Source organism: Oryzias melastigma, linkage group LG7 (genome assembly GCF_002922805.2).
Source record: "Oryzias melastigma strain HK-1 linkage group LG7, ASM292280v2, whole genome shotgun sequence".
In the NCBI taxonomy this organism is placed as follows: Eukaryota; Metazoa; Chordata; class Actinopteri; order Beloniformes; family Adrianichthyidae; genus Oryzias; species Oryzias melastigma.
Window position 1 is genome coordinate 9,885,570 of NC_050518.1, and position 10,843 is coordinate 9,896,412.

General features: G+C 39.1%; 1 protein-coding gene and 1 long non-coding RNA gene across 3 annotated transcripts in view; one reads left to right on the forward strand and one right to left on the reverse strand.

Annotated features, from left to right (window-relative positions):
* The first annotated feature begins 766 nt into the window (after window positions 1-766).
* The window catches only part of camkvl (CaM kinase-like vesicle-associated, like), a 55,227-nt gene continuing 45,150 nt past the window's right edge, over window positions 767-10,843 (forward strand). The window contains exon 1 of the mRNA XM_024293088.2: window positions 767-1,308. The gene's annotated coding sequence lies outside the window, so the exon portion shown is untranslated. The remainder of the gene's footprint in view (window positions 1,309-10,843) is intronic.
* Window positions 6,578-9,753, reverse strand: LOC112159214. 2 transcript variants are annotated; one of them, XR_002921442.2, is made up of 4 exons: window positions 9,082-9,753; window positions 8,799-8,985; window positions 8,515-8,583; window positions 6,578-6,752 (listed from the first exon to the last, which is right to left on the reverse strand). It is a non-coding gene; the product is annotated as an uncharacterized LOC112159214 (long non-coding RNA). The 2 variants fall into 2 exon arrangements; XR_002921441.1 differs by lacking the exon at window positions 9,082-9,753 and having other exon boundaries at window positions 8,799-9,065.

Sequence of the window (10,843 nt, forward strand, 5' to 3'; positions counted from 1 at the left end):
TCAATATTGTGAGCTCACACCAAAAATGGCTCCAATAGGTTGAGGCTAATTCTTTTTAGAAGCTAAACACTTTTTTACTTTACTCAAATTCACAGGCATCCAAAACTTTTTTTTCTTTTCCCTGAAGGCCATAGGAAGCTCTTTGAATGAGTCTAATGAGACGTCGTGTTTTGTGACATTTTCCTTTCTCCTTGCCTTCTGACCCTACCTTTCTCTTCACACACACACACAACTCCGCATGGCTGTTTTCAGCAAATAAAAGTTGCCACAGATTCAAGGTCTCCTGTGAATATCTGTGGGGAGAGGCTGCAAGCACTGGAGAAAAAAAGACACATACATAATGCCACAAACCACAGACCTGTGTGTGTACATGCGTGCACGTGTGTGTGTCTCTGTCCCACTCAGGATACACACAAACCTCACAACGCATAGAAACCCAGTATTTAGTTCCTGCGTCACTACAGTTGCCATCTGTCAGCATGCTTGCACACATACAGATTTGGCTTTGTGTATATATCCACTGATCAGAACACACAAATACGCACCAAGCTGCTCACACTCACATTTGCCTCTCATTCACACAAGAAAACTGTCACCCTGTTGATCTTTTCTGCAATGAAAGCCTAGAGGATTTTCAACCAATTAAGAACTTTTCTAATTCGCTTTGTCTGGTATTGCACCTTTTTGTCTGTGTGTGTGTCTTTCTCTGTGTATCTACCCACGTGAATCTGTCTGTTAGTCTGCCAAAGACTGATGTCATTGTCCACCAGTGTGGCTTGACTGTGTGGGATGAAATGAGCGTTGAGTTATAATCCCAGAGTTTAATCCCAACCATTCCCAATCTGCTCTCTGCACACACCGGACGGCCTGAGAAACTCTTCCAACAGGGGAGAGGAGTCTGGTCCAACCTTGAACACATGCAGAGGATGTGAAGGGTAGCGGGGGACGCACCTCTTTTGGAGCCTTCAGAGCACATCTGACATTCAAAGGTGCCCATCTGTTAAGGAAAAGAGAGTGTAAAGCAGAGACCGGGAGATTAAAGATGATTTATTTCTCATGGGTGGGAGACAGTGAATGAGGGAGTGAGTGGGAGGGGAGGGTGGCAGTCAGAAGCAAACTAACTGAAGAGCAAGTCGTGCCAGAGCGGGAGCTGCGGTTAGTCCACCTCTGACGCTGCACCGACGAGCCATCAGTGGCGAGTCTCCGTCTCCTCAGCACCCGGCAGGAGCACCGTCTCCCAATTTTGGATAAGGAGCTGCAAAAGTCACGCGCCTGCGAATTCCTCCCCTAAAACCGCGACAACTCAAGGTAAGAAAACTTAATAGATTGGCAACTTGAAGCCCGTGCTGTTCGACAGATTTAAAGACGCATTTCCTGACGCGCATCTGTTATGACGATGCGCATCCAGCGCGCGTAAAACAGCTGCAGTTAAAATAAAACGCAAAGTGTCTCAAGTTTTAAGCTTTAAGAACGTGCCTCGACACACTTACACATTAAATATTGGCAAAAATGATGAACAAAAACTGATAAAATATTTGAAGAAAATATGACCAGAGTAAAAATATTTATGGAGCATTAATAGTTGAGTCCTCCAACAGGTTGTTTCATTATTAAATAATAGTACTTCGGAATGATTATATAAGATGATGTTTTTTTATTTTATATTTTTTCGCTTTTTTTCTCTTTTATACATAAATCAAACACAGTTTCACTATTCACGGGTTAATAATTCATTCAATTACATATATACACTGCCCCCAGTACTTTCTACTCACTTGGACAGCATTCAATAAGCTGAAACCAGGACACTATTAGATTTAATGTGATAATTTGATATATCTAATAATACTTTGATGTGAAATGCTGTCATAGCCAGCAGAAACGTTTGAGACTAATGTTATAACCTGTTAGATCTATGTTTGCCGCAGGGGGACAAAAAGTGGCATCAAATTCAAATGTTTAAACTGGCCAATTAGACGTGTCAAAAGTGATCATGTCTCCTTTTAAACCCCACACCCGGAAGTAGATGAGGTTTCATTTTTGCCATGATCACAAATCACACCTGCTACTGGCCTCATTACCTTGCTTCAAAAACATCAGAGTAAATCCAGTGCAGGCACACACCACACAGCACCCCAGAGAAAGAGAGAACAGGGAGGCGAGTGAGCTGTAAAAAAAAAAAAAAGGGAAAAAAATGGAGGTGTATTTCTCTAACCTGTAGATTTTTCCTACCTCGATTTTATGCAAAGAAGGTGCTAAGAAACCTTCTGCTAAGACAATATTTCAGGAACTGCCTTTCACACAGTTAACAAGTTCCTGTTGAGTTGTCAGCTTCTCAATATGCACTGTCATTTTCTATCTATCTATCTATCTATCTATCTATCTATCTATCTATCTATCTATCTATCTATCTATCTATCTATCTATCTATCTATCTATCTGGATAATTAATGTCTTTCTGTCCTCCGTCCCTTCAACCTAATGTCTGTAAGGCGGCAGTGTTTTTCTTTTGAAGTCATCTCTCAGGATCTTATTTAGAGTTCATGGAAAGGCTGCAGCCTAGAGAACAAAAGTCTTTCAACAACAACAACTTGAGGTTCTTTACTGTGAGTCGCAGCGCTGATGGTTACTATAGCTAGCTGTCCTCAAGATTCCAGCGCACCACAAAACACTAAGATCATGGATGGTTTGAGTGATGCACTAAATGTTTGTGATCTCTGTCCTTGCAGAGGCCTTTTGTTTGTTGGGAAAATGTAATGTATTGTTTAGAATTCAACCTAAATTAACAAATAGTTCCAAACTATGAAAATATGCAGTGTACACATCGTTATCTTTTTTTCATAATAGCTTGATTACAAAATTGAACTGAAATAATTTGGTGGTTACTATTGACTGTATATACAGAACTGGACTGAAAGAGTGTGACGTCACCCATAGAAAATGGATAGAGTATGAATAGTTCTTCTGAAAAATAGAATGATTACTATAACAGCTGTTAATTTCTCAATAGAAGTCCAGAGGATTTTGGCTTCTTGGAGCCAGTAAGTAGTTCTGATGTGGAATGTTAGGGGGAGGGGTCACTCTGTCCAGTTCTTTTCTATAGTCAATGGTGGTTACTGAAAATAAAAGTAACTTAAGTCAGGTCAGTTGCCAAAGTACCTTGTTAGCTTGTGAAACTATACGGACACTCCGAGCATGTGACACACACTCAAGAATGTGTCTTTAGTACAGGGTGTTCTACTGTTTACCAGCGCTTCCCCACCACCTACAGTTGGTAGAGGCTTGGCGTGAAATGTTGAAGCAGTGAAAATCTTGCCAGTCTTGGTCCATACTTTTTCTTTCACAGCTCTACTCCCATTTATGAAAGACTTAGTGTCATATAATTCCAACGGTACATAAACCGCAATTTTTAATTATTAATTTGCCCTACATCATCAATTCTCAAATAGTGGGGACTTCCATGAATCAAAAGGAACATCATCCTTTCATCAAAACCAAATCTGAATTCCTGATTGGTCAAGGTTCAAAGGGTTTAACTTTCAATAGGCACACATTTTTTTACTTGGTCCCGGAAAACGGTTGTAGAAACTGGCTTAGCTACACATGAACGCGAAAGCCCAAAATGCATATTTTTCATACATTTATATAGACTTTTCATTAGAATTTGCCATCTGAGCGTGTGTTGCTGAGGGAAAAAGGAACATAACTTTACAGAAAAGTTAGCCCAATTCACTCCATTGTAAAAACGTCATAAATGCACAGTCAGCCCATACCATGTGTTCACACCAGACCAGCAGCAGACAAGCAGGGTGGGGCTTCTTTTTTCTTTTTCTACTGTTTACTAGCGCTTGTCCACCACATACAGCTGGAAGAGGCTTGGTGTGAAATGTCAAAGCAGCATAAATCTCATGAATCTTGCTTCAGGCTTTTTCTTTCACAGCTCTATTCTAATATATGATATACTTAGTATTATATAATCCAGCCTGGACGCGAACCAAAATGATTATTTTTTTCTTTATGATCAAGTTTATAAAAGTTGGTGGTGTCCACACATCACTACCAAATCAGAGTCAATAATGGGTCAAAGACGCGGGTTTAACTACGTTTGCATTGACTTTTCATTGAAAGCGTCCACTAAAACATGAGCTGCTGGGGCCAGTGTGAATGTGGCTTCCAACTTTCAAACAGGAAGAACATACTTACAGTCTGATGTAGATTTTAACAATGAATCACTAAAGTTAAGTACATTGTAAACAAGTAAACATTGTTTGCTGGGTCTATTCTTGTTCAAGTCGTGTCTGAAGTTACTGAACATTCATCTTGTAAAAGTATTTTAGGTTGAAAGTAACACGTCCATGTTGCCACTTTGATGTTTTGTGAAAATGAAAAACGGCTCATCTTATATGCTGCATGTAAGCATTCAATCTAATTAGAATCATCTGGCAAATGCATTTGGAGAAGTTATGCAAAACAAAATAATCTTACACTGAAAGGATAACTATGACATAACATTGCTGTAAGATTTGTGGGGCTGGTTATGCAATACGGGACTGTTGTTGAGTAAACATACTCATTTCCAGATGTCTTTTGTTGTTGACCCGATTTTAACCCTTTAAGCCTTTTATGGTTTTATCAAATCTATTTGGTTGGATTTATAGAAACAATTTATCAAATTTCTTGGAAAAAAAGAACAAAGTATTGTTTTTAGTTGCTGGATTTGGATCTATAAGAGAAGACATAAACTTTTTAGTGCATTAGAATAATTTTTGACCTTCTGACCTTTTGAGCGTCTGAGATTAAAACAATGACTGACTGAGTGGAAAGCATGGTGATTGTTTTTCAAGCAGAACCATTTCCAAACATGTTTTTTTGCAGCTCCACATTTACTGGAAATGTTGCATTTGTGTTTATTTCCTCTGTGCTGCATCTGAGTTTCTATATAGTTTTATTGACATTCATCATTGTATGCTTTTCAGTTTACAAATAATTAATGTTCAGGGTAGAAATGTTAAGGTAAAATCAAGAACTTTATGCAGAAAAGTAGGGGTGTATATCGTGATATTTTGTTTGGCGATACTTGTATTGACTTAAAATGCTGACAAGATGATATTTAATTAATTTCTATTAGTTGGCAGCACACCGCACTGAGCCTCATTGAGCGGCTCAGCGGGTTTTTGTTTTTATGAGACATGTAAGACTTTGTTTTTACTTGGGATGGGTACCAAAAAAGGAGAAATCTTGGGATACATCATGATACGTATCATATCGCGATATATATATATAGTATTGCCAGACTCCTCCCAATACACACCTCTATTAAAAACCCATTTACTGCATATTTTCATGTTTTTGAATCAATGATACAATGGAAATTAGTTTTAAAAATGTATTTAGTTTGAATTCTAAAAAATATATCTGCTTTTATCAGAAAAACAAAATGCATCAGGATGCTTTGAAATGCTTTAAATGGATGCAGGGAAACAATTGAGAACACTTATGTTTTTCCAATGTCAAATAAGAGGTTAAAATACACTTAAAAACTCATAAAGTAGTTTCCTAAGAATAATAAAAGGACATAATCTACTATGAAATCAGAATAGTGCAGTCAGATGTTACGATTAAACTGTGGGTACAGATCTAAAACTATAAAATTAAAAGTGAAAATGCTAAAACTCATTAATGCACTAAAGAGCCCTAAATGTGTTTACTATGTGATTTATTTTGCAGTGTAATATTTGAGTCTACATGCCCAGACACACACACACATAACTCTAAACCTTATAATCAGTTTTTGCAGCTCCAGTTATTCCAGCACTAATCCAGTGTAAATAGGTTTAAAGAATTCCCCTTACAGCTGAAGAACAGTTGAAGAGCTTTTTGATAAAGGATGATGTGTCGAGCTACGTTTGGTGCATATTTTATCTTGTTGAGTCACAGTGAAAAGGAAATAAATTATCACAAAGACAAAAACATCTTTTAGAAGAAATATTGGATTGGAGAGGAAGTAAAGCCTCTATGGTTTGCATCTGCCCTATTAGTTTAAAAGGCTAACTCTCTTTTTTCTCATTAAATGATAGTGCCAGTAGAATGCTGGATCTCCAGGATAATCAGGTTCACATTTTACCAGTGAGTTCAGAATACTCCCTCAGATTAAGTTGTGGCAGAATGCTTCCCGCTGTGATTCCTCAGGCTTTCTCACCCAACATGTCCACGACCACAGAGACTCTCCATCGCAGCAGCCAGTATAGGTTACAGATGGTTGGAGGAGATTAAAGAGGCTCATCAATTCATCAACCTGTCTTTTTGATGAACCCTCAGCATGGTGTGACCGCGTTCAATCAACCATTTCAACCAAGGGTGTTTGCGGCCATTTAGTGGGCAGTAGTGGTTGGTGTTTGCAGCAAGGCGTTGGAAAATTGTCAGCAATTGATAGTCATTTGTAGCAGAACACTGGTCTGACCAAAGAAATCCACGGCCAGTACTCAGTGCAGTTTGTCAGCGCAGCAGTGCCAGGCGTAATTCAGAATCATGCCTGTTTTCACACATGTTAGGTTACATAACAAGCTTCAGGACAAACTGCACGAGCAGCATATGTTTGTGTTTATTCCATAGCCAAGTTGGGTGCCAGAGGTTTCTCGAGTCCTGCCCTGGTTGTTCATCCACTGCCTTCCCTCACTTAAACGCTCCCGTCTCAGCTGCTCCCTGAATTCCCAGCTGGGTTCCATGTCCCCGTCTGCAACTCCTAGTTTGGACTGTAAAAGGGAATAGAAAGTATGTTAAGGGACTTTTTACTGTGAACAAACTTTTTTTTTTTGCTTAATGTTGTATGAATACATCATCATTTTGCACAAAATAGACTCATCAATAGAGATGCATTATAAAAAGAAAACAAGATTCACTCAGATAATAACAATGCGACCTTTACTAAAAGGATGGAGAAGGATTAGAAAAAAAATACAGTAGTTTAGTTTAATACAGGATTAAAAGAGTTTGCCTTTATATTGGTAATATATTGTACAGAGTGCATTTTATGCAAACAATAAGTTTTTCAATTTTTTTGTTACTTATCCTTTTTCCTACAGACCTACTCCAATAAAAATTGTTTTTTTTTAACATATTCTTGTGGTATTTTTCTCAAGATGGAAGACACATTTAAAGAAAATTGAGCCTGAAATTGTGTTTCTGAGTATATCTTGATTCAAATCATTGTGAATCAGAAGCAGATGAAAAAAGCTGTGATGTAGAAGCTACAAACGGTTGAAAGTCGTTGTTGGAATCTGGTTCAATATTCCAAAAACTCAGGACTTTAAGCTTTGATTTAGCTTAAAACAAATACATGGGACACCTGCACAGGTGCATCAAGGAGCAGTGAATAAAACTCATCCTAGTCAATGAGTGTGGCGGTCGCAGCAGACATATACTGTCCCATTTCGGAAATGTCCCAGAAGCAGCTCAGTACTTCTGCGCTAAAGATAGACATCTCGCCTGTTTACTGTGCTGCTGTAGACGGAGCTTATCCCTGACTTATGCTATATGCCCTGGCTGCGCTCGCTGTGCCCAGACCATTTGTCTGTCCCCTGCACCTTTACCTTCCTTTGCATCGATCAAGCGGACTGCACAATGGATCTCAGCGAGTCATATTATGACGTGCGCTCCTCGGGGTCCTCTTTCCTGCATGTTTCCCTTCCCCTCCAGCACAGACACACCTGGGTCAGGTCTTCATCGGACGATCAATGACACCAGGTGTGTTTGAGCAGAAAAGCAGAGAGAACGTTCAGAACTGTGAGCTCTGAGGAGTAGATGACGCGTCTTTGTCGGATTCGCACAGGCAAACATGTCTGTTTACACAAGCACACACATGTACACACACCCACACAAAGATAAATAGCAGCAATCCACTCCAATATAAACTGGGGATTTTTAGGAAGGACAAACGTTATTTTTAGAGCCCATTTTTACCCAACATATTTAGCTCAATGTACTGTTTTTAAAAAGAGTCTAGACTAAAGAATAAATATCCTAAAAAAAATTATAAATAGATTCATTTTAGGGTTATTAGAATGTGGTTTATCAGCATATAATTCAGGCTCGATAAACAGATGTATTGGTAGATCTCATGAATTCTTAATGAGTTTTTTCCTATTCTCAAGGTTAAAAAATAGGAAAAAAATGAGTGGAGAACAGTGAAAAGAATTCAGAAGGAGAAAGTATTTAGTTTAGAAAGCTTTCTTCACAATTCCATGTGTGCTTTCTTTTATGACTCAATCTGTTTTTTGTTTTTTTTTCTTCCGCTACCTTTGTGTAGTGTGTTGCATATAGTTTTCGTCCTGTCATACTCTCTATTTATTTGTCTCCACCATTAGACTTGTGTTAGCAACTGCTTTGGCCTTTTGGAGCAGCCAAGAGAGACAATGAAACTGGACAGGTGTATTTTTTCTTTCCCTCCCAATAGTTCTCTAGAGACAGAGCAACACAACCGTACGTACACAACATGCCCCACTTTTCCTGACTTACCTATTAATTGGGGTTTTTCCTCATGCTGGTGCAGACTGAACAGAGCTAATCCTGGAGCGCTTGGCTGTTCTGGCTCAGTGTTTCATTGAGTTCAGCAAAAAAAAAAAAAAAATCAAAAGTGGGCTAGAATCTGGGCCAGCACACTGAAGCAGGGGCACAGATCAGAAAGTGACATTAAGAGTGCAAACACAACAGACGAAATGCTGCACTCAAACTTGTGGATGCCTTTTTTAACCGAAGCCAGGTGAGAAGAACTGAAGGGACGGATGTGGTTTATTGCTTACCTGTTATTTTGATATCGGGATTCATCATCCTTACATCCTCCTCCAGCCCTGGCTACATCCCTCCTTATATAACACCCCAAGCTGCTGTAAAGATAGATCCAACGAGGTACCGCCTCACCAGTCTCTCAATGTAGTTCCCTACTCGCTCGTAAGGATAGCTGCCGATAGTATTCTCCCCCATCGTACTCTGACAAACATTAGCAAGCATACATAAAACACACAAAAATAATTGATAAGTTTGGAAGTTCAAAAGTTCTAGATCTTAGAAAGAAAAGTTGATTACTTTTGAAAGTTTTTACACGTAAAAACAAAGATTATCAAGCTGAAAAGCTTCCGTCTTCATTAAAGAGAATAATACTTCCCCTTTTGACAATTAAATAAAGACAGACAATAGGCGTCCTTGTTAGGGGGGTTTCATCATGGCTGCTGTTGTGTGTCTCCTTGCTGTACAGTGAAATGTAATAACCACAAAAGCTCATAAAGCATGTTTACTTTAAGATGCGCCACGGGAACGGTTGTTATTATTTCAAACAAAACATTCAAACTCATATTCTTAATCTGCTTCATTCAGCTGAGGAAACACACGCACCGCAAGCTACGCTGGCCAAGAGAACGCCGCCGCTCTGATTGAGGGGAGAGCGCTCCCACCGAGACAAGAAAGCAGTGAAATCAGAGCAATAAAATGTTAATCTGTGATTATTTTCGTGGCTCGTGTGCATTGGGGCCGATGTTAAAACATCCCAAACCCACACAAGCGGGAACGAGTTCTTGGAAATGAGATCCGGTTCAGGAAAGGCGGGATTGAATCTGAGACAAAAATAATAATAAACAACAATAAAAACATCTCGTGTTCTATTGTTAAAATACAACCATCCACAAGCTCATGAAATGTTTAACAAGAACAGATTTGAATTAACACCGATTTGAATTTTCCAGAGTCTGGGAAGAACAGGGCCAGGCCACTTCCGAAGACTTCATTTCCTTCATACACCAGTGAAGCTTTACAGGCCTGAAGCTGATATATTCATTTATATCCTTGAGGAAAGCCAGAGGCTCTTAAAGTTTTTGATGTGTGGCTCATAATGCATCTTTTGACATATGTGAAGAGCTTCCCTCAATAAAAAAAGTACCACCTCCCAGCCTGCTCCGGCTACGGTAATCGCAGGGGTGGGGGAGAGGTGAAGGGTCATGACTGATCTGGATTTATCTCCTCAGCTGGTCATAAAGATGCTCCATCCTCCCGTCATATTATGCAGTCTGCAAGCTACAGGTGAAATATGACCGCTCTGCAGATGCACATTTTCCTAGTCTCTCTCATCTAACCCCTCCCTCCTCTTCTCTGTGTGTTTTGCTCTCCTACGATGGATGGGTTTAATATTGGGAAGGTTAGGAACAAACAAGCAGATTTCCCTATAATGGTTCTTTTTGTGTGTGTAAGATGTCATGTTTAAAAAAAAAGAATCAAGTCTGTGCTTCTTATTAAGCTTCATGCTGACCAATTCTTTACCTTCTCTTTACTTCCTGTCTCCTCCATCTTTATTATGCCCTCCTATGCAGCTCTATAAACAATTTTCAATCAATAGCTATTGAATGCATTTAGCTGGATCAGCAGATTTTTCAAAGATGCTGGCTGTAATAGAAATGTGCACTGATGAGATTGTTCACTCATGCACTTTGTTGATTTACACACCTCATGCCGTTTGCTGTCACAAACTGGAATAGTCTGAACATTGATACAGGTTTCTAAAATCCTATTGTAAAAAAAATGGGACTGTTCACAAAATGGACAATCAAAGGATTTTTCGTTGTTGAAAGCAGCTTTTTTTAAGTTATATTTTACACTTTAAGACCCACTCTTATCATCCTTTGAGCTATTTTATTAGTGTTCTCAGCGGTCTTTTAATTAGGATTATGCTGTTTTTAACCAAAAAGCCTGTGAGGTTTTCTAGAATATAGTTTCTGCAGAGCTGTCCCACTAGCTTACAACCCCTCTCAACCCCAATCCAACATTACCAGTGCAACAAAAATGAGGAGCAATGTTGGAG